We start from the raw sequence: 25,358 nt of genomic DNA, 5'->3' as shown, positions 1-25,358 counted from the left end.
CCCGCCCCGCCACCTCCGTGGCCCGTCCCACCGCAGTCCTGGCCTCTGGTGCTGTCACCATCTGTGCTCCACGGCTGGCCAGGCGTGCCCTGCTCTGGGTGCCCATCTGGACGCCAAGCTGACAGCACATCCGGCTCAAGCAGGGCCTCTGATGAGCGATCAGCTCCGGGTTCATCAGGCTTCCAGTGATTTTGTGTTGTCTCGCGTTTGGCCCATTTCTCCCCCCACCCCCCCAACCCCCGTTAGCCGTACTGCTGGGGAAGGGGAGGGGCCACAGGGGCTCACACTTCCTGTCTGCTCTGTGCAGGAGCCATCATCCCAGTCCATCTTATACGAACACCCCTTTACAGGTGTGGAAACTGAGGCTCAGAGAAGAGGGTGGTTTGTCCAAGGCCACCTGGGTGTTCAAAACCCAAGCCAGGATTTGAAGCTCGGACTTTTGGATCCCAGACCAGCACTTTCCACCAAGTCCCAATTCCCCGCTGGCAGCAGGCACCCCAAAGGGGCTTGGGGTGTGGGCAGAGGGTTGACAAAGCCACACCTTCCTCCCAGGTTCTGGGCCAGGGAAGGCCCCGGGCCATGGCTTCTCTGAGGAAGCAGGCCCAGCAGGCTGTGTGGGAACATGCCCCCCCAACCCCCACTCCCGCGGAACAGCCGTGACCTGGGCTCAGGTGACAGCACCTGCAGCTCGAGCCTCCTCCGCCTGCTTGGCCTCCCGGCTACAATAGCCCCAGAGCAGCGGGCAGGCGGGCCAAGGGCTTCAGTTCACTGGCCTGGCCTCGGAAAGCCCGAAGAGGGAGGTCAGGAATGCCGCTGCCGGGCTTCCAGAAACGTCTCCAATTTCTGTAGCTGTAGCAACGTCTGGAATGGACCCAGGGCAGTCTGACCCTTGCCCAGACCCCCTCCCAGATGCTGGCCCCCCCAGGCACCCTCAAGGGTCACTGCCACCAAGAATGGTGCCTTGTGCTCTTGGCTTGTGAGGGGCCTTGGAGACTCTGGGGAAAACCCACAGTGGTGGCCCTGTGCCTGAAATGCCACTGTCAGCCAGCATCACTGTGGGTGCAGAAACGCCTTTCCCAGCCACCTTTAAAGGAAAAAGCCACCTGTAATCTCTCAAGGGAGAAAAGGCCAACTCTTGTACGTATCAGTGAAATAATCACCAGCCAGAGGGGAGGAAAGAGCACCAACTTCCCGTTAGGCTCACTAGACTTGAACTCTAGGCGTGAGCCAGGCCTCCATGCCAGCGGCCTCTCTCTGCTCACCCCGCCTCACCTCTGCCCTTTGGTCTCCCTCAAAGGCCTTCCCTTGTCCTGCCCGGGCCCCTGCAGACCAAGACCTCACCGCTGTAGCAGTCTCTTGGCTGCTCTCCGTGGCTCCATCCACCCTCCACAGAGGCCATGGAGTCTTCCCTCTCAAATGCAGCTCTGACTCTCTCTCTCCCCACCTCAACGCCTCTCCAGGAGCCCAGAACTGGGTCCTGACATTAGCTTGGCCTTCAGGGCCTTGTATGGCCCAGTCAGAATCATCAGTCCAACTCCACCCCTGAGTGCTGGAGGGAATGGAGCCTCCTCTGTTTGCTGTGTGACCTTGAACAAGTTACTTGACTTCTCTGAACCTCGATTTTTCACTCTGAAAGGTGAGCTAGGCCTCTGCCGCTAAGAGAGCAGGGTTTAAATTGTGTGATTCCAGTGAGTTTGTGCCGGTAGCCCTGGGCCGGACATACAGTCGGGGCTCCGTAACGGGAGCTGTCCTTAATTATCACTGGTCCTATGAAAATACTAAAAATCCCTCCCACTGCACTGTGCTGTTTCCTGTTTCTGAACCTGTGCAGGTGCTGGGGCCTCTGCCTTGGCAACATAGTGAACTCCTATTGATCCTTCAACACATCTCTCAGAAAGTGCCCTGACCAGTGTCAGCTCTCCATTCTTAGGATTCCCCTCTATTGGCCAAACAGCTGATCTGGAATTTTCCCCTTTCCCTGTTGATCCTTCACCATATGACTGTGGGCTCCCAGGGCGGCAGCTGACGAGTGACTGGACCAAACCATCAAGGAAGGACTGGGGTGACGGGGAGGGGGAGAGGTGGAGGGAGAGGGCTTCCGAGGTTGGCCACTGCAAAGCAAAACTTCCATTCATTCCATCGTGCATGCACGCATTCATTCTTTCATTTAACGAATATATATTGCCCTCCTTCTCTGACTAAAACCACTTGCTGACTTTCTACAGCTTTTAGAGTCACACCCCCAAACTCTCCTCCATGGCCCACAAAGCCCTGGAGATCCAACCCTGTGTGACCTCACTGACCTTAGTCTCCCTGGCCCTCTCTGCTCCAGAACTCTGGCCCCCCTTCATTTCCTCAAGGAAGGCCATGTTCTAGAATGTCCTCTTCCTGACCCTTTCCAGGCTGGCCCCCTGGGGAGGCCCTCCCTGCTCACTCTGTATAAATGGGGTCCCAGCCCTGCTCAGCGCGCCCCATCCTGGCCCCATGTCTGTCTCCTTCCTCACACTCACAGCCCACACCCCAGACACACTCGTGGGATTAGGCGATTGGCACCCGCCTCCTCACTAGGCTGTGAACTCCCCACTTCCCAGCCCGCGTAGCCTCTGCGGTGCCTGCCGGGGGGGCCTCGCCTTCAGAAAGCTGCTGGGAGAGCCCCGGGGGGCCAGAGCCAAAAGGGGCTTTGGTGAGAGTGTAGGTCCACCTCCTGGTACTGTAACAATAATAACAATAATCATAATTCCAACAATAACAGCAGCTAACACTTCCCACGTGCCAGGCGCTGCTCTTTCCATGCAGTGTCTTCTTTCAGCCGTGCAACGATCCCATAAGGGAAGGTTCATTATATCCTCCACTTTACAGAAGGGAACACTGAGGCTGGGAGAGGTTGACTCGCACCCCCGACTCCACGTTCCCAGCCCAGACCAAAGGGTCCGCACTCTCACTGACCACTGGGCTACACTGCCAGGTGACAGATGACTAGGGAATAGCCACAACAAATACCACAGCACTGGCAGGACAGTGACGAGACTGAACTGGCTTGAGACTCTTGTGTTTTTAGCTGTGTGACCTTAGCCAGGCCAGCCTTTCTGGCCTCAGCTTCCCCATCTGTAAAATGGAGGTAAATGCTATCCCTTTCATCAGATCAAACATTCTCAGGAGGGAGGCTACAGGGCCTTTACTATTGAGTGGAGGGGCCTGGATGCCATGAGGACAGGATTCTGGGGGTCCTGAAACATTGCCTCTGGGCCCGAGGCCTCCCCCACCCCCCATGCAACTCCACACACGTCCTGCCCCAGGCAGCTCTATGCCTGGCTCCAGCAGGACCCTGCCAGGACCGGCATGAGCAGAGTCATAAACGCCCTTCCCGGAGAGCCCTGGGTGACTGCGTGCTCCCCTCTGGCGACAGGAGATGGCACTGGGGGGTGATTACACTCAGGGGTCCTGGGTGCGCATCGGGCAGCCGACATGCCCCGAGCCTCGGAGACCCCAAGCGCCCCCAGCGCTGACACCTGCTTCCCTTGCCCCACGGGTCCTGGCAGCGGGAACGGGCGGCGGCTGGAGCCTCCCCTGGGCCGTGCCAACCTCCCTGTGCCCAGACAAAGCCCCCTCCCCCTGGCCTCCGGGGAGGGGCGGACGGGGAGAGGGAGCTGACAAAGGCAGCCAGTGGGCTCTGCCTGGGGCTCATGCGACCCCCTCCCCGACCTGCCCGAGCGCCCACACCCCCTCCTGCCACTCGGCCGCTCAGCTGGGGCGCCCGGCACCGTTGCTATGGCGGCGGCTCTGGGGAAGCTGCAGCTGGGTAATTATTGCGAACATCTATCCTGCCTCCTGCCCGCCCGGGGGAGCAGGGGAGCGAGGAGCCAGGGCCAGGGCGGCCCCTCCTCGCCCGCCGGGTGGCCGCACCCTGGCCTGGCACGGCGCCACCGGAGGTATGCGGGGGAGGGGGGGCGTGGGGGGCGTGGGTNCCCCCTTTGGCCCCCGCCCCCCACCTCTGGCCCACCCTTGGAGCTGACCAACCAGCCCGGAACTTGTTTTTTCTAACTATAAACACACACCACACACAAAACCAGCCAGAGAGCCTCCTTTGTTCAAACAGAATCTTCCCTCGGCCTTTTTTGGGGGCCGTGGGAGCCACCGGCGCCCGGTCTGGGCCACGGCCTCTTACACGGGGACCGTCCCCCTAGATGAGGAGGTCCCCCCGGGGCCCCACCGTGGGTTCTGCTGCCTTCTCTGGCCCAGAAGTTCGCCCTGGCCCCGGTGTCTAAATATAGCTCAGCCTGGCGGAGCCCGAAGTCACACACACGCCCAAGTGCCTGGGGTGGCCACGCGCAGGGCGGCGAGTGACGTCCTCGGGTTTGGGTATCAGACAAGTATTTCAGGAGCCAGACGCCACGAAGCAGGTGTGCCTTTGCCTCCCGGGCTCAGGGACCCCTTGGAGAGACTCGCAGCTGTGACACAGAGAGCGCACTCTGTCAAGGGGAGGCAGCCGGGTCCCCTCATGCACCCGAGACAGGAGGGGAAGAGGGCCCAGAGGGAGGCTTGATGCCCTGGAGGGGATGTCAGGCTTGAGGGCGGGGTCCGGGCAGAGGGAGAGGGTGCAGGCACTGTGGGCAGGGGTGTGGGAGCGCACCTCAGTCGGGACGCAGGGCCCAGGAGCAGCGGGAGGCCACTGGAGCAGGCCAGGGGGCAGCAGGCTACAGAGCACAGGGACACTCCTCTCCTTCGGCCCCTGCTGCCCCTTGGGGCTCTGCACAGGCTGGGACGCTTAGCAGAGGGCACTCAGCAGGCGAGATCTGCCTGAACCCTTGATTTCCAAAGGTCTCTGGTGGCAAGAGAGGAAATGGAGGGGCCATGAGGGCGGTGAAGGCAAGGACCCCAGGGGTAGTGGGTTAGGGGAGAAAAGGAAGACTAGACGGACTTGGGGGCTGAGGGGGAGGAAGGGCTTAGTCTGTGTCTCTGGGTTTATCCAGGGGTTTGGGCTGCCTGTGTATCCCCCACACCGGATCTGGGTGCTGCATGGGGGGTGGACGTTCTAAAATAAGAGGCAAAATGTTGGTTGAAAGAGAGCCCAGCCCTGGCATGCCAGCACATGTCAGGGCCCTGGGGAGAAGGTCATCTGCTCCTGCACCGCAGATGGAGGGAAAGCGGCCTGGGCTTCAGCACAGCCTTCTGGGTAGCGGCTATCCGGCCCTGATGGCCTTTGGACCTCACACTTAGAGTCATTGCAATAAATCTTCCCAATGGGCCAAGTTTTCCATCTGCAAAGCTCTTCCCCATCCAATATCTTACACTGGCTTCGAACAGCCCTGATGCCGGGCTGGGCGGGAGGGCCAGCCATTGCAGACGTCCAGAGGCCGAGGCCCAGAGAGGCAACCTGACCTGCCCAGGCAGGGAAAGAGGGAGGGATTGTGAGGTCAAGTGCCCGCTGACTGGTGGGTTCCGGGCACACTCACTCAGGCTGCAGCTAGAACGTGTCAGGAGCAGAGCTGGAGCTCGGGGCTGGCCGCCCCGTCTGGGCTGCTCTGTCCTCGTGACACAGGGGCCAGCGAGGGTCTGAGGTGGGGCCGCACTCCGCTCTGTGCCAGCATGTCTTCTGAGACTAGAAGCCAGAGGAGCAGGGGCCCAAGACAGGCATGAACAGCCCTCACAACTATCCAGTCTGACGGTGACCACTTCTGTCTTACACACGGGGAAACCGAGGCTCTGGCCAGGACCAGACCGGAAGAGCCTGCTGTTTCCCAGACCGTGGCGTGGCTGGAACCGCGTGGGCGCATCCCATGTACTCCCAGAGCTCTGCAGGGCCCAGCTATCCAACAGCATTTGGAATGTGGGAGAAAGACCTCCGGATGTGAATTCAGAAGAGAGGGTGCTGGGCCAGCCTTGCAGCTAACAGCAGCCCTGGGGGTGGGGGTGGGGAGTCGCAGGCCACTGGCTTAAAGCGGATGGGGTCAGGAGGGCGGAGGAAGGGCGCACCACAGCCAGCACCAGCCTCTGCAGAAATCCAGGTGGGGGGATGTCGGGCACCCCACTCCCTCATCCCTCCGTCTTCCTTCCTCCTTCCCTCTGTGTCTGTCTCCTCCGGGAGGGGCGTGCCAGGGCTGGGCGCAGGGCATACCCGGGTGAGTCAGCAGCACTGATCCTGCCCCCCTGGCGCTCCGCTCCGTAGTCAGTTTCCTCGTCTGCAAAATGGACGTCACGGCAGCCACGTCCCGGAGCTGTTGGAAAGGGTGCTGACGCGTGCAGAAGGCCAGAGTGACGGCAGCTGTGTGAGCGCTGACCCTGTCACCCGACTGTAGATAATAATGGCGGTGGCGATGAGCTGCAAGCCGGCTCCCTGGCCTGGCATTCACGGTGGGCGGGGCGGGGCCCCCACCTTCCAGCTTTGCATCCCGACCATCAACATGCCAGGTTCTCCCCCACCTCGGACTTTTGTTCAGGCTGTTCCGCCCACCTGAAAGGCGCTTCCCTTCCTCCCCAAATCCCACCAGTCTCTTCAGATCCCTTTCCTCACCAAGACACACAGACATACACACACACACACACACACACACACACACACACACACACACACAAACACACACACACACAAATACACGCTTCTCCAGCCTTCATTTATCTAGGCCTCCCCAGGGAGTCAGTACTACCTTCTAGCACACAGTTTTAGCTCCTTGCCATTGCAGCACCTGGGTTTTGGGGCTACATAGGCCCGAGTTCAAGTCCTGCTTCCTCTCCCTCTAAGCCTCGGCTCCCTCACGTACAAGGTGGGGACAATTATAGCATCCCGTGCATGATGTGTGCCTCAGGCTTGGTGTGGGGCCCAGGGCCCTGCGGCTACTTTGTGAGGAATAGGCCATGATTATTATTCTATCTCTTTTGGTTCCCCCTGTGCTTTCCACCTCGCAGCCTGTCCTTCTTTGTCCCACGCTGCCTGTGTGGCAGGAAGCCTTGGGAAAAAGAGCTCCCAAAAGGGGCAGGGCCTTCACCAAACTCCCTCTTGCTTTAGATACGGGAGAAATTTGGGGACCGGGAGATTCCTCCGTTCACCCTGAAATCAGCCCAGGCAGGAGGTCACTCACTAGCAGGACAAACCAAGATGGCTGGAAAGTTCCCTGTAATCCAGGTTTCAAAGTCATCCCCATGGAGCAACCGGAGTCTTGGGAGGTAAGGGTTATACACCGGGCAGCTGAGTGCTGGGGACGCGCACAGAAACAGGCGGTCTGTGCCCTTGTGTGGGAGTGTGGCTTAGCTCTCGGCCTTCCCCGGGCTGCAATTTTTTAGTGCCTCTCACAAATGGCGTACCCAGTCTCTTTGGTAGTGCCGGGAGGTTAGCCAGGTACCTATCCCAGAGAAATTGCTCCGTGCAGGAAGAGACCTGCCCAGAACTGTTTGCGGGAGCAAAACAATAGAAATCATTTAAATGTTCAATAGGGGACTGGCCAAGAAAGATGAGCTCGCTCACATGGCGGAATACTGCTCAGCTGTTAAAAAGCAGGTGGTTGTACATGCATAGACCCAAAACAACGCCCCTGATACATTCAGTGAAAAATAAGACACCTTGCAGAACAGAACATGCAGAATGTTACCATCTATGTGAGAAGCACACACACAGTTACATCCATAGTTATAGATACAGTGGATGCAGATATAGCTGAAGGTATAGTTACACATACAGATGGAAGTGTACATACAGGGATAGATACAGATATATACACAAGATAGCAAAACGTTGAAGGGCATACCTGCTAACAGACAGTAATGTTTGAGGGAAATGAGGCTCAGGAAATGCAGGGGAATTACTTGGGTTTTTATTTGCTACATTTTATTAATGTTTGAGATACTGCAATGAGAATGTCTCTCCGAAATATGTGCCAAACACTAAAAATTAAAAAAGAGGGGCGCCTGGGTGGCTCAGTCAGCTGAGCATCTGACTTTAGCTCTGGTCATGATCTCATGGTTCGTCGGGCTCTGTGCTGACAGCTCAGAGCCTGGAGCCTGTTTCGGATTCTGTATCTCCCTGTCTCTCTGCCCCTCCCCTGTTCACGCTGTCTCTCTCAGAAATAAATAAAAACATAAAAAAATGTTTTTAATGAAAATTACAATTAAAATTAAAAAAGAAAAGAACCTGGCCATGTGTGTGGCACTTTGAGGCAGGGCTGGAGGGGATCTCACGGGAGGCTGGTCTGCGGGGGTCCGGCCTGCTGGGTAGTCTCAGGCTGAGCCTGGAGCCCCTTCCTAAACCAGCTGAGGCTCTTTCTCCCCAAGGCCAGAAGTAGAGAGAACTGGCTTTGGTGCCTGAGCAGCCCATGCAGGTTTCCTGGTCTGGGAAGTCTGGAAGCACGGGAAAGCTGAGCCGTTCACCCTGCAAGATGGGCCTGCCCCCACCCCCAGATGCAGGGAGAGTCCCCAGAACATGGCAGATGGCCACCTTGGAAACGCAGGCACAGAAGTGGGTGAGGGTCCCGGGAGCCCCAGGCCCGAAGGCAGGATGCCTCATGGAGCCCACACATGTGTTTCCGGATGAACACTGTGCCCCTTGCTCGCCCAGACCCGCGGCCAACGAGGCCATGGGTGGGAGAGGGGAGAAAGCCATTCATGCACTTCCTGGGTGCTGGACCCTGAGCTAGGCGCTTTTCCTGTCATGTACCTTTGGCCTTTTAATTGTTTAGAATCACTCTTTTTTGNTGGAGCCCACACATGTGTTTCCGGATGAACACTGTGCCCCTTGCTCGCCCAGACCCGCGGCCAACGAGGCCATGGGTGGGAGAGGGGAGAAAGCCATTCATGCACTTCCTGGGTGCTGGACCCTGAGCTAGGCGCTTTTCCTGTCGTGTACCTTTGGCCTTTTAATTGTTTAGAATCACTCTTTTTTTTGTTTTTTTCAAATATTTTTATTTATTTCTAGGAGAGAGNCGCTCAACCGACTAAGCCACCCAGGCGCCCCCACTCTTTTTTAATTTTGGGTTTTTGTTTTTGTTTTGGACACACAGAAGTTGAGAAGGGTTTTCAACCTGATGATGACAACAAAAGGTTTAAAGAATTCCAACAATGCAAGAGAATCTATAGTGAAATGCAGATCTTTTCCCCACCTCCTCGCCCCAGCCACCCAGCTCCCTCCCCAGGGAATCCATGCATGTGTGTCCAGCCGCCCCCCTCCTCTGACACTAGTGAGAGGTCGAAACATTCTGAACCTTGCCCTTTTCTCTAAAAATATGTATCTTCGAGCTCCTTCCATTGCAGTACACGCAAACTGCCTCATTCTTTTTCATGACTGGATTTCCATGGCACATGGAAGTCTTTAATATTCATGTAATCGATCTAGAATTCTGCTCCCATGGTCTTCTGCTGTTCCCCTGTGCTCGCTTCTGTTGTGCACCACAGCCCCGGGAGGCAGGCGGTTCCCCGTGTCACAGATGAGGGAACTCGGGTGGCTGACCATCCCCGTTCACCTGGGACTGTCCTAGCTTCAGCTCGGGGAGCCCTACGTCCTGGGGAAATCCTCAGCCTCGGCAACCTAAGACGGTTGTTCACCCTAAAGGAAACTGAGGCTGCGAGGGGGTAGGGACATTCTCCAAGACCTCATGGCTGGTCAGCACAGACGACTTGATGATGACGATGACACCTCAGGACGGGTGGCAGCATCTGCTGCTCAGTAAGGCTTTCCTCCGTGCCAGCACCTCCTCCAGTGTCATCACGGCCTGGGCGAGAGACCGCAGGGCATCAGGAACGTGACCTGTGGCCGCCAGACCTGGGCTCCATCTCGGCTGCGGGCCTTGCTTGGGTGTGTGACCGTGATGGTCAGCTCCATCCCAGCTCTGATCCTGGGCCCAGAACACTCAACGGGTGTTTGTTAAGCGAGAAAGAAAATGAATGAATGAATGAATGAATGAAGTACTAATATTTGTTATTCACATTTTTTTAGATGGAAAAACTGAGGCACAGAGAAGCTAAGTCCCTGACTCAGAGTCACACAGCTTGTAAGCATCAAAGTCAGGATTTGAATCCATATGGAGGCCCCAGAGCCCATGAAACTCTTCCCTCTTCTGGAATGTTCTTGTCCACATTACCCTGCATTAGTGTCCCCTGCTTCTGACTCCTCAGATCAGTCCCTAGTTCACTCCCTCCTTTGCTGCCCTGCACTCCCAGGCCCCTGCTTCCTTTCTCAAGAGTCTGCCCTTCCCTGCCCCTGCTCCCGGCTCAGGGGCCCCACTCTGCACCCCACTCTGTCCCCCTGGACTGGAGGCTCGTCTGAAGTCCAATGTCTGAGCTTCAGCCTCCCCCATGGACTTTGTTTCATTTGTTCAATTCATTTGTCCAACTCTCCATTCCTTTGCTCAACAAACATTTACTGAAACTGAAATGAGCCAGCTCAACCCCCCCGGTACTGGAAATTCAGAAATGAATCGAGCCTGGGCCTTGTCCTCAGGGGACAAGGAAAACCAGAGAAAGAAACAGCACTTGTAACCCAGCGAGAAAGCACTGGGTGGAGGTGGCCTGGGCACAGCCGCAGAGGGAGTGGTGGCAGGGAGCTCCCAGCCTGCGGGCTCTGGGAAAGCTCCCTGGAGAAGCTTATGCTAGAGTCTGGAAAGATGAGGAAGAGTTAGCAAGACAGAGAGAAGGGGGAAAAGCTTGGGGCTGGGGGAGCGTTGTAACACCCAGACAAACCGGCCTGGAGGTAGGCGAGACCAAGAGGCGTTCAGAAAGTGCAGGTTGTTCCTTACAGCTGCGGCTCAGGCTGTCCTCAGGTGGGAACACGTGGCCTTGGGAGCCCCACCCCCTCTCCTGGTTACCCAGCTGGCTCTGCGCTGAGCAGGGTGTCCAAGAATCTCATGTCTAGGAACTGATCAGAAGAAAAAAAATCAGCGATGCGGACATGGAATTATGTACGTGTGGACGCTGTTTACCATGGTGTTCTTCGTTACAGCAAACAAGTGCAAACAGCCTCGGTGCCCAGCCATGAGAAATCACCACTTTAGCCAAGAATCCACCACTGGCCAGAGTCATCCGAATGGCTTAGAAATCAGGTTAGCAGAGATTATTTAACGGTGCTAGAAAATGCATCTGACGTAATGTTGTTAAGTAAAAAACAGCAAAATTCAGGGGCACTTGGATTTTGGCAGAGCATGCGACTCTTGACCTCAGGGTTGTGCGTTTGAACCCCAGGTTGGGTATAGAGAGTACTTAAAAATAAAGTCCTTAAGGGGCACCTGGGTGGCTCTGTCGGTTGAGTATCTGGCTCTTGGTTTTGACTCAGGTCATGATCTCAGGGTCGTGGGATTGAGCCCCGCGTTGGGCTCTGTGCTGAGCCCGGAGCCTGCTTGGGATTCCCTCTCTCTCTCTCTGCCCCTCACCCACTTTGTGTGCTCTCTCTCAAATTAAAAAAATGAAAATGAAAAAAATTTAAAATCTTTGGGGCGCCTGGATGGCTCAGTTGGTTAAGCATCCGACTTCGGCTCAGGTCATGATCTCATGGTTTGTGGGTTTAAGCCCCGCTACGGGCTCTGTGCTGACAGCTCAGAGCCCGGAGCCTGCTTTGGATTCTGCATCTCCCTCTCTCTCGGACCCTCCCTGCTCCCACTGCCTCTCTCTCTCTCAGAAATAAATAAAACATTAAAAAATTTTTTAAATTTTTAAAAAAAGACAGAAACAGCAGATGCAAACTATTTTATTATTCTAAGTTGAGATATATGGATATATAGATATATAAAGATATTAGGAAGAAATGCATCGAACACTGCACAGTGGTTATCTCTGGTGATGGGCTAACCTATGGGTTGTATTTCCTTTTTTAAAATAATTTCCTGTGTTCTCTGATTTCGCAACAGTGGGCCAGTCTCACTTTTATTTTCAGAGACCGAGTCAAGGAGACAAGGTCCGTGAGGCCACAACTTCCCTTTCCAGTCTCTCTCACTGAGCCACACAGACGACCTGTTGCCTCAAGTCTGTGCCTCAAGTCTCTGAGCTTTTGTCTCTGCTGTTCCTCCATCTGAGTGCCCTTCCCTTTCCCTCTCCATCCTGCAATCCCCCCACTCCCTCCCCACCCCCAGCCTCCCAGGCCTGCCTCAGGGTCCTTGCTCTGAGGACCTCACACACACAGAGCACACACACACCCCCCACCCCCCATGGAAGGGTGGGTTTATGTGCCCGGACCCCGCATCAGAGCCTAGGCTGCTGGAGGAAAGGACCCTGCCTCATCTATACCCTCCCCAGGTGCTCTCTATGGGGCCAAGGACTTATTTTTATTTATTCTTCACCACGACATTTTTTGAACATGTCTAAACCTACAGAAAATAATGCAACAAACACCCCTATACCCTTCAGTTAGAGTCTCCACTATTCGCTTTGAAATTCTCTGTCTGTCTTGCTGACCCAGTGCAGACATCTTGGCCAGAGCTGGGGACTTGGAAGGTGCTCAACGCTCACTGGAATGAAGGAGAAGAGGACATGGCTTGTTCTCTCTCTGTCCTCTGTCTCGGAGAGAAAACTTGCAGAGCAAAGCACGGCTCTTTCTAAAATGCAAACGCAGGTACCCACCTGCCTGGAGGCCTGCTGCCCACAGTCAACGTGGCCACCCCCGCACAGACTCCCAAGGCCCTGTCACGCAGCCCTGTCCCATCGCACGCCGACCCCCAGAAGACAAGCCTGTCCCTGTAACCACACCCCCCTGCAGGCTCTGATACTGGTGACTTGGGGCCTCTGTCATCCTTGCTCACCTGGCAAGGGCACGAGGCCTCTCCCCTCCCGGTCCCTCGCAAGGGTCACATCCTCAGGGAAGCAAGTGGAGGCCTTTGCCAACTTTCCTGGGCCCCTGGCACCGAGGGCAGTCTCTGTGAGGGCGGCCACTTGTCCTGGTTTGTCCGGGACTTTCCGGGTTGGCACTCAAAGTCCTGTGTCTCGAGGACACCTCAGTCCCCGGTGGACCCCACAACTGGTCGCTCTAGGTTCTGCTTCTGCCTCCCCCCACCCGGCCCGCTAAGGCCGCACAGCAGGCCCGAGGAGGGGTTTGCTGTCACCACCTGACTGCCTGGAGGAAAGAAGGAAGGAACGAAGGAGTGAATGAATGAACGAACAAATAGCCCCACCTCCTTTGTTTTTTATTTTATTTATTTTTTTAATTTTAATGTTTATTTTTGAGAGAGAGACAGGGAGGGAGAGGGTGGGGGAGGGGCAGAGAGAGGGAGGGAGAAACAGAATCTGAAGCAGGTTCCAGACTCCTAGCTGTCAGCACAGAGCCTGACATGGGGCTCAAACCCATAAACCTAAGTTGGAAGCTTAATCGTAGGAGCCGCCCAGGCGCCCGGCCCCACCTCCTTTAAATCTTTGCTCAGATAGCCCCTTCTCTGCGGGGCCTCCCTGGCTGACAACCTCTCCAGTACCCCCCTCCCTCTCCCTGCTGGACGTGTTTTTCTGGCATTTATCATGAACCAGCACTCTCTCTGTGTCACTGTTCATTTCCTTTGGGGTCTGGCTCCCCTAGGAGAGTGTCCCCTCTACCCTGGCAGCCGTTTTCCCTGTTGTGTTTGCTGCTGGATCTCCGGCGCCTCCAACAGCAGGTGCTCAGCAGGTCGTAGCTGAATAAGTGAATGAATGGTGACCCAACGAGCAGACCCTGCATTTCACCCGCTCGGCCTTCTTTTTATGCATTCCGTCTTTTGTTTCGTTTGCTCAACAGACATCAGCACACACCGCGTCCATGATGGGTGGAGGGGAGGCATGCAAAGCAGAGTGCCCAGTCCAACGGGCTGGTGGTGGGAGGGACAGAGACCAGGCTGTATGTGGGGCTGCCAACCTGGCATTTGGGGCTGGGGTCCCTGGGGCAGGACCTTGAACACTGCAGCCGTCCTAAGAGGCCAGGATCATAATAACCGTGGCCAAAACACCTGGAATATTTGCTATGTCCCACTCACTGCTCTGAGCATTGTTTGTGTATTTTCTCAGTGAATTCTCAAATCGCTGAGGTGCAGTTGTGGTCCCCATTTTACAGATGAGGAGACTGAGGCTAGGGAGGCTGAGTTACTTTTTCGGGGGGCCACAGCAGTAAGTGGGCGAGGGGGGTCAGAATCAGACTTTGGGGCCAGCTGCTAACCCTGCTACTATAGGGAAGGAAGGAGGCTCAGAGAGGTGGAGCCTCTTACTGAGGTCACGGAGCTGCTCTGAGGCAGGGCTGGGCTTCACAGAAGGGTCCACAGGACTCCAAAGGCAGCATGGGTCTCAGTCGGTGGCTGTCCTGGAGTTGGTGCTGAGCGGGGCCAAGGGGAGATGGACAGGAAGCAGGGGTGGGGTACAGAGACCAAGCCGGGCTGGTTGGGGTCCATGCTGAAGGGGTGCAGAGCAACTACGCGGGACGGGGGGAGATCCCAGCCTGGCTGGGGAGATGGGGGCAGACTTCTTCGTGGCAGTGTCCCCTTCCTCTTCTCTCCTAGTACACAGGTAGGGAAGCTGTGAGCATCGGTGTCCAAGCCTTCACACGGGCTGGCCACCCATCCGCTGGGTCTGGAGAGGAGGGTGCAACCTGCCAGCATGGGTGGCAGCCCCCTCCCTCGCCCCTCCCCCTGGGCCCCCTGCATCTGTGCGCCTGACTCACGCCGCCGGTGATACGAAAGCCCATCCCATGTTGGGAGCTACGAGGAGTGACTGCAGGCTCTCTAACGCATTCAATGCTAACACCCACCTGTTACAGGAAAATCAAGTTCAGACCGCAGGGTAACTGCCCACGTCACCGGCGGAGGCGGGGGCGGGGGCGGGGGGTTCCAACCCCGACTGTCTGGCTGCAGAGCCTGTGCCCCTCACCCCTACCTAGGAGGTGGGGCCCTGGCTCACCCTGGGGCCAGGGTGCATTTGAGCAGACACCGCAGCCAGGCCCCTACCGTGTCCCCACAGCCCAGCAGAGGGCTCAGGGCAAGTCGGCACGCTTGAGCACATCTTTGCTGTTTGAAGTCTAGGACCAGTGACTTCCCCCTGGGGCTGCCCCCTCTCCAGGTCTGGGAGATAATAACCCAATCCCTCATTCGGACAGGATTGGAGCCTTTTCAAAGTTGTCCCTTCCTTGGAGGACAGAAAAGCAGCAAGGACACTGACTTTCAAGCTGGCAAACCTGGACAGGACCCCTAGCTCCACCCTCAAGTGTTTGCAAAGGGCGGGCGGCAGCACCTCTCTGAGCCTCAGTTTCTCCATCTGTGATATGGGGTTGCTAATATTGTGAGGAGACAACACGAGCCTATGCCAGGCACTATGCCTATGCCCTTGAGAAGGGTGGTTTCTTTCCATTGAGGGTCCCAACAACCTCGAGGGTCAGTCGCTGACCCCCCTCCCTACTTTTAAACCATGGACACTTTAAACCACAACGTGTTGGAAACATACAGAACAGCACAGAAAGGAGCTGAGCCTGGCGGGAGGGCTGAGCCAGGCGCAGATGGAATCTAAATGGGACCTTCACCTTCAGAGTGTTTCCTTTGGGCCCCGTGTCTGCATCACATGCCTGATGTGTGCCACCTCCTTCCTTCCATCCTCACTGCTTCCTCTGGGGAGGGAAGGGGGGGTCCTTGGGCTACCCCACCTTACAGATGGAGAGACCAAGTGTCTGAGCTGAGGTTGGCTTACCCAAGGCCCACAGCCAGTGAGTGGAGGGAGCAGGATTCGCTTTTCTGTCTAGGTAGGTGTATTGACATGTTCACCATGTATTATTAAATGAAGCAGCACAGAGGGCAATAGAATCTAATTGGGGAGGGTATCATTGAACTGTAATGGGGAGGGGAACTTGGGTGGCTTGGTTGGTTGAGCATCAGACTCTTGATTTTGGCTCAGGTCTTGATTGTGATCATGAGTTCGAGCCCCACGCCTAGCTCCACACTGACAATGGGATTCCCTCTCCTCTCTCTCTTAAAATTAATAGAATAGAATAGAATAGAATTAAATTAAAATAAAATGTAACAGGGAAAAATAAAAAAATGTAACGGAGACTGTCTCTAGATGGTAGGATTATGGATCTTAACATTCTCTTTCTTTTGCTTATCTGTATTTCCTAACTTAAAAAAATTTTTTTTTAATGTTTTATTTATTTCTGAGAAAGAGAGACAATGTGAGCAGGGGAGGGTCAGAAAGAGAGGGAGTCACAGAATCCAAAACAGGCTCTAGGCTCTGAGCTGTCAACACAGAGCCCAATGCGGGGCTCGAACCCACAAACCGTGAGATCATGACCTGAGCCGAAGTCTGATGCTTAACCGACTGAGCCACTCAGGTGCTCCTGTATTTCCTAACTTTTTATAGCAGCTTTACGCAGATGTAATTCACATATCACACAATTCACTCATCTAGAGCCCAATTCAATGGTTTCTGGTGCACTTACAAAGCTGTGCAGCCAATCCCACGATTTGCTAATATCGTCATCATTCCCCCTACAAAACCCTACTCATTAGCAGTCACTCCCCATTTCCCAAACCTCTGCTCCCAGCCCGAAGCAACCACTTTTTGTCTCTCTCCAGATGTGTCTCCTCTGGACCTTTCATAGAAGGGGATTCATACAATGTGTGGTGTCTGTGTCTGGCTTCCTTCACTTAGCACATCTTCAAGGTCCACCCGTGCTATGCGTGTGTCGGTAATTCCTTCCCTTTAATGGCTGAATAACATCCCATGTTATATCTCTCAATTCATCGGTTGAAAGATGTTCAGGTTATTGCTACTTTTCTGACTATTATGAATAATGCTCCTACTAACATTTATGTCATTTGTGTGTGGGGACATGTGTTTTCAAGTCCCTTGGGGAATCCACCTAGGAGTGGAATTGCTGGGGCACAGGGTAAGGCTATGGTTCATCTTCTGAGGATGTTTTCCAGAACATCTGTACCATGTTACATTCCCACCAGCGGTACACAAGGGTCACACTTTCTCTGCATCCTTGCCAACACTTGTTTTTACCTGTCTTTCTGATTAGAGCCATCCTAAAGTGTATGACGCAATATTCCATGTGGCTTTGATTTGCGTTTCCCCGACGGCTAATAGTGTTTAGCATCTTTTGTGTGCTTATTGGCTCTTTATGTATCTTCTTGAGAGAAATGTCTACTCAGATCCTTTGCCCATTTTTAAAAAATGGGTCATTTGTGTCTTTATTATTAAATTACTAAAGTAGGATTTGAACCCACGTCGTGTTCTCCCATCAAGCAATAGATCCTGCTCACGCAGTCATGCACCCCTGCCTCCCAGGAGATCCGGAAGCATCCTGGGGTCCTGCCTCTGCTCTGGGCAAGGGAGGGCCAGCACAGCTGCTACAGAAGCCAGCCCAGTTGGGCCAGGCCCACGGCAGGTGTCCAATGAGCATCTGGGGGTGGACACAGACGACAAACAAGTCCATCTCCAGGAATCGGTAAAACAAAGGGCAGAAAAACCACCCAGAACAAAAAGTCTGCAGCCCAGAAGGAGGAAATGGCCAAGGCCCTGCTCCAGGGGGTGGAGATAAAGCCCTGGGTGGCTGAGAAGCTTCCGTGGCAACTGCTTCTTGGTGGCAGTGACCTATCTGCCTGTGTTTATACTACTGACTGTTGGCCTGTGGAAGGCTGGGAAGGGAGGCCTGGCAAAATTAGCATGGAACTGGGGAACATATGTGTCCAGAGGGGGGACTGTAGGGGATCGGTAGGGGCCATGGCCAGTCAGAGGAGGAAGGGCTGTGGCGGGCTGTGGCCCTGAAGCTGTGCCCCTGCCCTGGCCCCAGAAAGCCATTGCTTCGTCACCAAGAAGCACCTGAATCCTGAACACCCAGCTCTGGAATCCAACTGCCTGGGTTTGAATCCTGGCCTCACCATCTCCTGGCTGTGTGATGGGGACAATTACTTCCCCTCTCTGAGTCTGGGCTCCCCTCTGAGCCTCTTCTGTAAGAATGGAGAAAACCGGGGTGCGGATAAAATGAGGCCATAACGGGGCCTCTTGGTGGGGCCAGACTGCCGGTAGGCAAGCTGTGGACAGCAGGGTTCACCTACTGGGTGTCCCCAGGCCCTAGACGCAGAGCTGGAAGACTGCCGTCCTGTGAAATGGAAGCCAGACTCTCCCAAGAGCACCAGAGATCAGCCACCTGCAGGATGTGTGGTGGTTATATGCGTTGCCCCTCATCAGGCAGCCTGAATTCAAACCCCACTTACAAGCTGTGAATCTTGGGGAAAGGCTGCCTCTCTGTGCCTCTGTTTACCCTGAAACATGAAGACGACAGCAGTGTTTATTCTCCAGGGTGACTATGAGTGGGTGCACATAAAATAGGGAATAAAGTCTCGGCTTCTTAAAAACTAATTTATTTTTAAGGTCATCTCTACACCCAATGTGGGCCTCGAACTCATGGCCCTGAAATCAAGCATCACATGCTCCGCTGACTGAGCTGGCCAGGTGTCCCAAAGCCTCGGCTTTAAAGCAAAGGTTGGAGGGGCACCTGGGTGGCTTGGTCGCTTGAGATTCTAGCTCTTGATTTCAGCTCAGGTCATGATCTTATGGTTCATGAGTTCAAGCCCCACATCGGGCTCTGTGCTGACAGCTCACAGAGCCTGCTTTGGATCCTCTGTCTCCCTCCCTCCCTCTCTGCCCCTCTCCTGCTTGTTTTCTCTCTCTCTGTGTCTGTTTCTCTCTCAAAATAATAAATAAATAAACATTTTTAAAAAATAAAATAAAGGTTAGAGGGGTACCTGGGTGGCTCAATCTGTTGAGAATCTGGCTCTTTGATTTCAGCTCAGGTCATGATCCCAGGGTCATGGGATTGAGCCCCATATTGGGCTCTGCACTGAGCCGGGAGCCTACTTAAGATTCTCTCTCTCTCCCTGTGCCTCTCCCCTCTGCTCATTCACTCTTTCTCATAAATACATACATACATATAAAAACACCATTTAAAAAATAAAATAAAGGTTAGAGCATCCTCCAAATCCTTTCAACTTATTTGCCCCCCGTCTCCCCCTCATGTCCTCTAGCTTTCATACATGGAGGAGGGGGAAATTTTCCACAATTTCGGCATATCCCAAAGTAAGTTCCATAGCCCTCTAATCTCACGAGATGAAAAGACGATTGAGGGGCGCCTGGGTGGCTCAGTAAGTTAAGCAGCTGACTCTTGGTTTCCACTCAGGTCCTGATCTCACGGTTCATGGGTTTGAGCCCCATGTCATCAGGTTCTGTGCTGGCAGCATGAAGCCTGCTTGGGATTCTGTCTCCCTCTCTCTCTGCCCCTCACCTGCCCACGCTCTCTCTCTTTGTCTCTCAAAATAAATAAATAAACTTAAAAGAAAGAAAGAAAAGACGGTGAAAAGAACATGGCCATTAAACAGGCCTGGCGGCCGGGTACGTAGACAGCTGCCCTTAGCAAGTGCTCAGGAAGGACCTGAGAAACCTGCAGTGAGGAAGCCCGTCGCAGGTTCATGGTGGTGTTTCCCAAATTTATTTGACCACGAATGTTCTCTGCAGCCCAATATCAATTTAGCATCTTCCTGGAAAAACACTGATGGTCAAGGTCATTTCTAGCTCACGGTTTCTGCCTCACAGAAAAGACAGAACGTTTTCTAAAACTCATCGCCCCTGACTTGAAAACGCCCTTGGAAGCCCCTTCCAGTCTTTCAAGCACGGTCATGTTGGCCCACAGGAGAGCGGCGCCCTGCTCCACGGATCAGGGAGGATCGGAGGGTGAGCACCCTCAGAAACGCCCAGCAAGAAGGGACCCAACTCCCTCCCACCCTCCACCGCACACGCCGCACCCAGACATAGTCAGGACAGAAGGCATCTTGTCAGGAGCCTTCTAGAAAAAGGACTTGCCAAAAAGAAATCTCTATGGGTTGGGCAAGCCCAGCCTCGGGCAAGAGAGAGGTGACCCAGGCTCAGGAGTGTCCTAGCCCCTGCAGAGGAAGCCCTGTGACCACCAGGCCCCTTTGCAGGGACAGCGCCACTTGCAAATCGTCTCTTCCATCTCCTTGTAAGTGTTCTAGCCGTGCTAGCATTTGGCAACCAAAGTACGGATCCCAGACGGCTGTGTGTATACAGGACAAGTGCCAAAGTTTGTCTCTAGGCCCCGCAGGGTTTGGAAAACGAGATTATTTGGCTAGTCAGTGGAGGAGAGTGACATTTATTGAGCACCTACTACAGATTGTGCATTGGGTGTCAGAAGCTCTAGCTTTATGGTGAGATCTCAGTCCTGACAACAGCCCCGTTTTGCAGATGGGGAAAATGAGGCTCGCGGTGGTGAGTTGGCATGCCCAGGGACACAGCAGGGGTGGGAGTCAACCCCACAAGGGGTTCTGCCTCCCCGGTCCCAGCCCTCTCGACTGTGCGGTGCTGTTCTGACGCAGCCTGGCTCCACAGCTCCATCCCAGGACCCCTTCTCACTACTAACCCAGGTCCTCAGGGCCTGGGGCGTGAGGAAGGGAACTGGATGGGGGACTAATGTAGTCTGGCCCCTCACGGTCCGGCACATATCATAGATGAAAACACTGGCATTTGGGTTTGTCCTGGAGAATCTGATTGTTTTAGGCCCCAACATTCTCATGATCCCGGGGTGGGCAGAGCAGGGAGATAAATCAGTTTTCTAAGCCTGCCAGGCTGGAGGCCAGCCCACCAGCCTGAGGTGACAGTGCCAGGTGTGGAGACCCCCAGGAGTCCAGCCTAAGGTGGCACCTGGGTGCCCGCTTCTGCCTGTGGCCTCCTGCCCTGCATCCTGCCCCAGCCACCCCTCCCCCTGCAGGGTCCTGGCACTCAGCATGTGGGGCGAGGGGTTGCCTCACGCAAACCTTTGGAAACCTCCTCCCCTCTCCTGACTCCTCAGAATTCCTGGGTCAGCCGCGTGGCTGTGTGCTGGGGGGTAGTGGGGAGAGGTCCCACCCATCCCTCTCTCGGGCTGGCCCCCTGCTCTGTCTGCACAGCTGCGGGGAAGGGAGGCCCTGCCTGGCCTGCCTGGCCTGCTCCTACCTGGCCACGCCCTTCCTCCTGCCCATCATGCCAAGTGCTGGGGGGGGAGCACTGTGCCCAGAGCCCGCCCCACACCTGAGCTGGCCACCACCTGCACTCACCCTCCAGCTTCTCCGTCCTGGGCGGGGGCCAGAGGGCAGGGAAGACAGCCACCTGCCCAAGGCCACGCACCCAGGCAGCGGTGGACCTCAGTCCCGGGGCCTGGAGGGCTCCAGTGTTGGGGGCGTTTCTCCCAGGACAGCGCAGCAGCGGTGCGGTGGGGTGTGAAGTGCCACCGCCCGGCTCAGGTCCCGGCCCCCGAACCCGCTCGCTGCGCGCCCTGGGGCTGGCTGCACAGCCTCTCTGTGCCTCACTTTCCTTGCCTCCACAATGCTGTCAGAGAGTCCCTGAGTCTGAAACCTGCGGGAGGGCTACTTGACCTGCCTGCGCCCCGGTTCACGCGGACGTTGCACGGATACCGTGAGGGCCAGGGCCGGGATGAGGCTGGGAAAAGACAGCCCTGTGGCTATGGCTGCACAGCAGGCGGTGCCGGGGGTCAGCCGCTGGTGCTGTGGTCCAGCTCGGCTCTGGAAGGGTCCACGAGGGACGGGTCTCAGCATCTCTGGGGAGGAACAGTGGGCAGTGGGGGTCCCCGACGTGTCATCCGATCTGTTGTTTTGTACTTTCAGAATTTTGTATCGCATACGTGTGGGGTTACTGTCACCGGAGCAGATTACAAGTGCCGTACTCAGGTGCTCCTGCTGTGACACAGGGTCTCATGCAGGCCAGAGCCCCCCCACCCCCACCCCGTGCCCTAGTCCCGGCCTGGCCTGGCCCGCCTTCCAAAGCCACACCCGGGCCTTGCCCAGGCCCTGCCTCTGAGCCCGCTCCAGTGTCCCAGCAGGACCCCAGCACAGCCCCAACAGCCTCTCCTTCCACCCACAGGCCTGTGACGTGGGCCGAGTCCCACCTGCCCACCAGCTCGTCTAGAAGCGAGATGACCACATTCCCCCCACGGGGTCACTGTAAGGACTAAAATGAGGGGCTAGAGGGGCGCCCGGCTGGCTCAGTCGGTGGAGCGTGCATCTCTTGATCTCTGGGCTGTGAGTTCAAGGCCCGTCTTGGGCATAGAGCTTACTTAAAAAAAAAAAAAGGTACCAGAGTGCTAGGTACAGGTCCGTGCCGAGTCCCCTTCTTTCCCATCCTCTGAAAGGGTAAAATGATGCTGAAGGGAAGCTGCTTCCTCCTCTGAACTCATCTCCCCACGTCGAGCCTCTCCCACCCTGCAGGTAGACTGCACAACTCCCAAGGCTGGCTGTCTCCGGGTCTTTGCACTTGCCGGTCCGCTGGGGGCAGGCCCTTCCCTCACCTCCTGAGGTTAGCTCCTTCCCATCACTTAGCTTCTCCCAAGCGTCACCTCTTCACAGAGGCCCTCCTGGACCCGACCCTGTCTACAGCGGCCCCCATGCTCTCTCCTATCTTAGCCCTGTTTATTTTCTTCATCGTATTTACCTCTACCTGAAATTGTATCTTTTAAATAAACTCTTTTGAGGGAGGAATAATTTTAGATCCACAGAAAAGCTGCAAAGCCACGTCACCTAACCTGACCATGGTACATCAATCAGAACCAAGGCGTTAACGCTGGCACGTTACTATTAACTGAGGCCATAGACTTTGCTTGGATGAAATTGTACTTTTCCTGTATTTACTTGTTTTCATCAGCCTCCCCCACCGGAAGGAAAACTCTGGAAGGCAGGGAGATTGCCATATTTCTCACCACCGAGTCCCTCATACCTGGCAATAAATATTGATCGGCAAAAGGAGGGGAAATAATGGCAAAAACAGCCAATGACTCCTTCATTCTGAGTGCATTAAACATTGTAAATCATTTAACCCTCAGGACAGCCCGTGAGGTAGACACTATGGGGAAACTGAGGCATGGCAGTTTGGTGGCTGGCCAAGGCCACACGGGTGGTCAGTACCAGATATAGTGCTGGTCCTTCCGTGTCCTTAGAGCACATTGGAGCAGGGGCCCAGCACCTGTCTGTGGGCAGGACTGAGGCCCCAGTGCGGCTGATGTGCCTGAAGCCACAGGATGGACTCTGGGGTGCAGGGCGGGGTGGGAGCTGAGCCTCCAGCCTCCAGCTGCTGCCCTGAGGTGGTGGCACCTCTGGCCCCGCCCGGAAGGGTGTGGGGCACGGCTGCCAGGGCCACCAGCCCCACCTTGCTTCAGGAGACAAGGCAGCTGGCTCAGGCACACGCTGTGGGCTCTCTCCTGGGTCCCCAATGCCCCAGAGCTGGGCTGAGACCCCTCACCGCCTCCCTTTGCGCATAGCCCCAGCCTGGGCCTCTGGGACCTGACCCATGCAGAGGCAGGGCTGGAGGAAGGGCCCTCTCTGTTCCAGGGGATGCAGCCTTCTGGAGGGGCTTGCTGGGCTCTGGGGCCTGGGGGCGGTGAAGGAAGAAATGGCCGTTCCTTTCTGGAGGGGGGATGGGGAGGTGGATCAACAGGAAGGATGATTAGGCTTTTCCCAACACCCTGGGACCAGCTGGAGAGGTGGCCCGGCACCTCCCAAAGGGAAAAGCCGTTCTGGAGCAGCTGGACGGGACCGAGGCCGGCCGCCCCCATCCAGCCTGGGTTCCGCCCAGCGCCAGCCTGGCGCAGACTCGAAGCCCTAATAATGTTTGCTGGATGCTTTGAATACAAGCGTCAGTGCCCAGAATCTCCTTGAGGTTTCAGCCAGGCGTGCCCGCCCCATCCCCCCTTCTGGGGAGCAGAATAAGTACGGGGAGGGGGGTGTGTGTGACAGGGGACACCATGAGGTGGTGGCAGCCTCTGTGAGAGAGGCAGGCTGCTCAACCCAGAGCTGGGGGGGTAGGGGTGCCTTGTGCGCGGCTAATTAAACAGTGACTGAGATGAATCGGGGAGAGGCTGCTGCTTGCTAATTAAAGGTGCGGGCGTCTTGCCTGGCAAGGAGGGAAGGCGGCTCTGGAACCATGTCAAGAGGCCAGGCCAGCAAGGACAGCGCTGGCTCTGGGCATCCCTTCCATCCTCATGCCCTCTCAGCAGGGCCCCAGGGCCCCCTCCCCACTTCCCTATCTCTCCTTCCCACCTTGCCAGAGCCTGGGGCCTCGGACTTCCCCCTCCCCCCCAACCCAAATTGCTTTCCTGATAAGGGCCCAGGCGTTGGGGAGGAGCCTGCTGGTGCCCAGTGTCTGGGCTGGAGGTGGGCATCATTCAGAGCCTCTGAGGTGCTTTCTGTCACCTACTCCCAAGACCCCCGAGTTGGGCGATGAGCTCGACCGAGCTGAGAGGTTGGCTGTTGTGGACGAGACCCCAAGATGACTTTTAGACTCACAGATTCTGAGACTCACAGGGGCTTTGAGGGCTACCCCGTGACCCTGCTGTTGCAGCACCTGCTGTAGCTGGGTCCTGCTTTGCCCCGTATGCCCTGGGGGGTGAGAGACAGAGACAGAGATTGAGAGAAGGCCTTCCTTTCTGGTCTCAGTACACGAGTCTAGAAAAGAGGATCAGAACCGAGGATCTGTGGTCCCCAGAGATTCCTGTATAGTGGACAAAAAGACCCCAAAGTGCTCGTCCTGGCCCTGAGTCCACTCAAGGCAGGAGGTGGCTCAGTGGCTAAGAGCATGGGCTCCAGAGGAGGTCTAAGCCCCAGCCCCACCTTTTGGGGGTTGTGTGACCTTGAACGAGGTAGCTAATTGCTCCATGCTTCGGTTTCCTCGTCTGCAAGCCTGAGGATGGTAATGCTTCCTCCTCACAGGGTCACTGAGGGGATCAAGAGAGATGACCCAGGTGAGCTACTGAATGCAATGTCTGCTGCTCCGAACAGCCCCAGAAAATGTCAGCCATTAGTATTTGAAATCCCCAGCCCTGGGCAGGTGTGGCCTGGTGCCCACCTCTCTTCCCTGTGACCTCCTAGTTGACACCACAGCTGCAGCCCTCTGGGGGTGATTCTATCGGATACAGGGAGAGCAGGTCACACTTCACAGCAGGGCTCCTGTGCCCTCTCTGACCCCCATGACCGTCGGAGGGAAGTAGAAGAGCAAAGAAGAAAACAGAGTGGGTGCGCAGAAACCGAAGTGACCTGCCCAAAGTCATGTGGCTCAGAAAGGGACAGAGACAGCCCCAGTTCCTGGAGTGGGAGACGATGGGGTCAGGGGTCCCCTGGTGACACCTGCTGAGCTTCTGGTGGACGCCAAGTCCTGAGCCAACCATCCTGGACGCAGGGGAACCGGACACTCACTCTGCCTTTGAGAGGCCCTGGTGCGGAAGAGGAAGAAAGCCCAACAATAATAGGGGCGCCAGGCAAACGCGGGGAGCATCTGGGTGCGTGCTCCAGCGTCCCTCCACGTGAGGGGCTGAGAGCTGCTGCTTTGGCTTGGAGCTTGATCTGAAAGCAAAGGTTCTGCTTCTCTTTGGAGGGTAAAATCAGCCCTGTGGGGGG

The 25,358-nt window shown here is 55.8% G+C and overlaps 2 long non-coding RNA genes across 2 annotated transcripts in view; one reads left to right on the top strand and one right to left on the bottom strand.

Annotated features, from left to right (window-relative positions):
- The first annotated feature begins 3,870 nt into the window (after window positions 1-3,870).
- On the top strand, window positions 3,871-11,096 carry LOC144235737 (uncharacterized). The gene is made up of 4 exons (XR_013336308.1): window positions 3,871-3,929; window positions 7,004-7,161; window positions 9,920-9,974; window positions 10,922-11,096. It is a non-coding gene; the product is annotated as an uncharacterized LOC144235737 (long non-coding RNA).
- Window positions 11,097-12,728: 1,632 nt separating this feature from the next.
- LOC144235738 (uncharacterized) overlaps window positions 12,729-25,358 on the bottom strand; it is a 33,715-nt gene continuing 21,085 nt past the window's right edge. Inside the window, exon 3 of the long non-coding RNA XR_013336309.1 lies at window positions 12,729-14,416. This is a non-coding gene — a long non-coding RNA (uncharacterized LOC144235738). The remainder of the gene's footprint in view (window positions 14,417-25,358) is intronic.

This window comes from Crocuta crocuta, unplaced genomic scaffold (genome assembly GCF_008692635.1).
Source record: "Crocuta crocuta isolate KB4526 unplaced genomic scaffold, BGI_CrCroc_1.0 scaffold445, whole genome shotgun sequence".
In the NCBI taxonomy this organism is placed as follows: Eukaryota; Metazoa; Chordata; class Mammalia; order Carnivora; family Hyaenidae; genus Crocuta; species Crocuta crocuta.
This window is presented reverse-complemented; position numbering and strand designations above follow the sequence as displayed.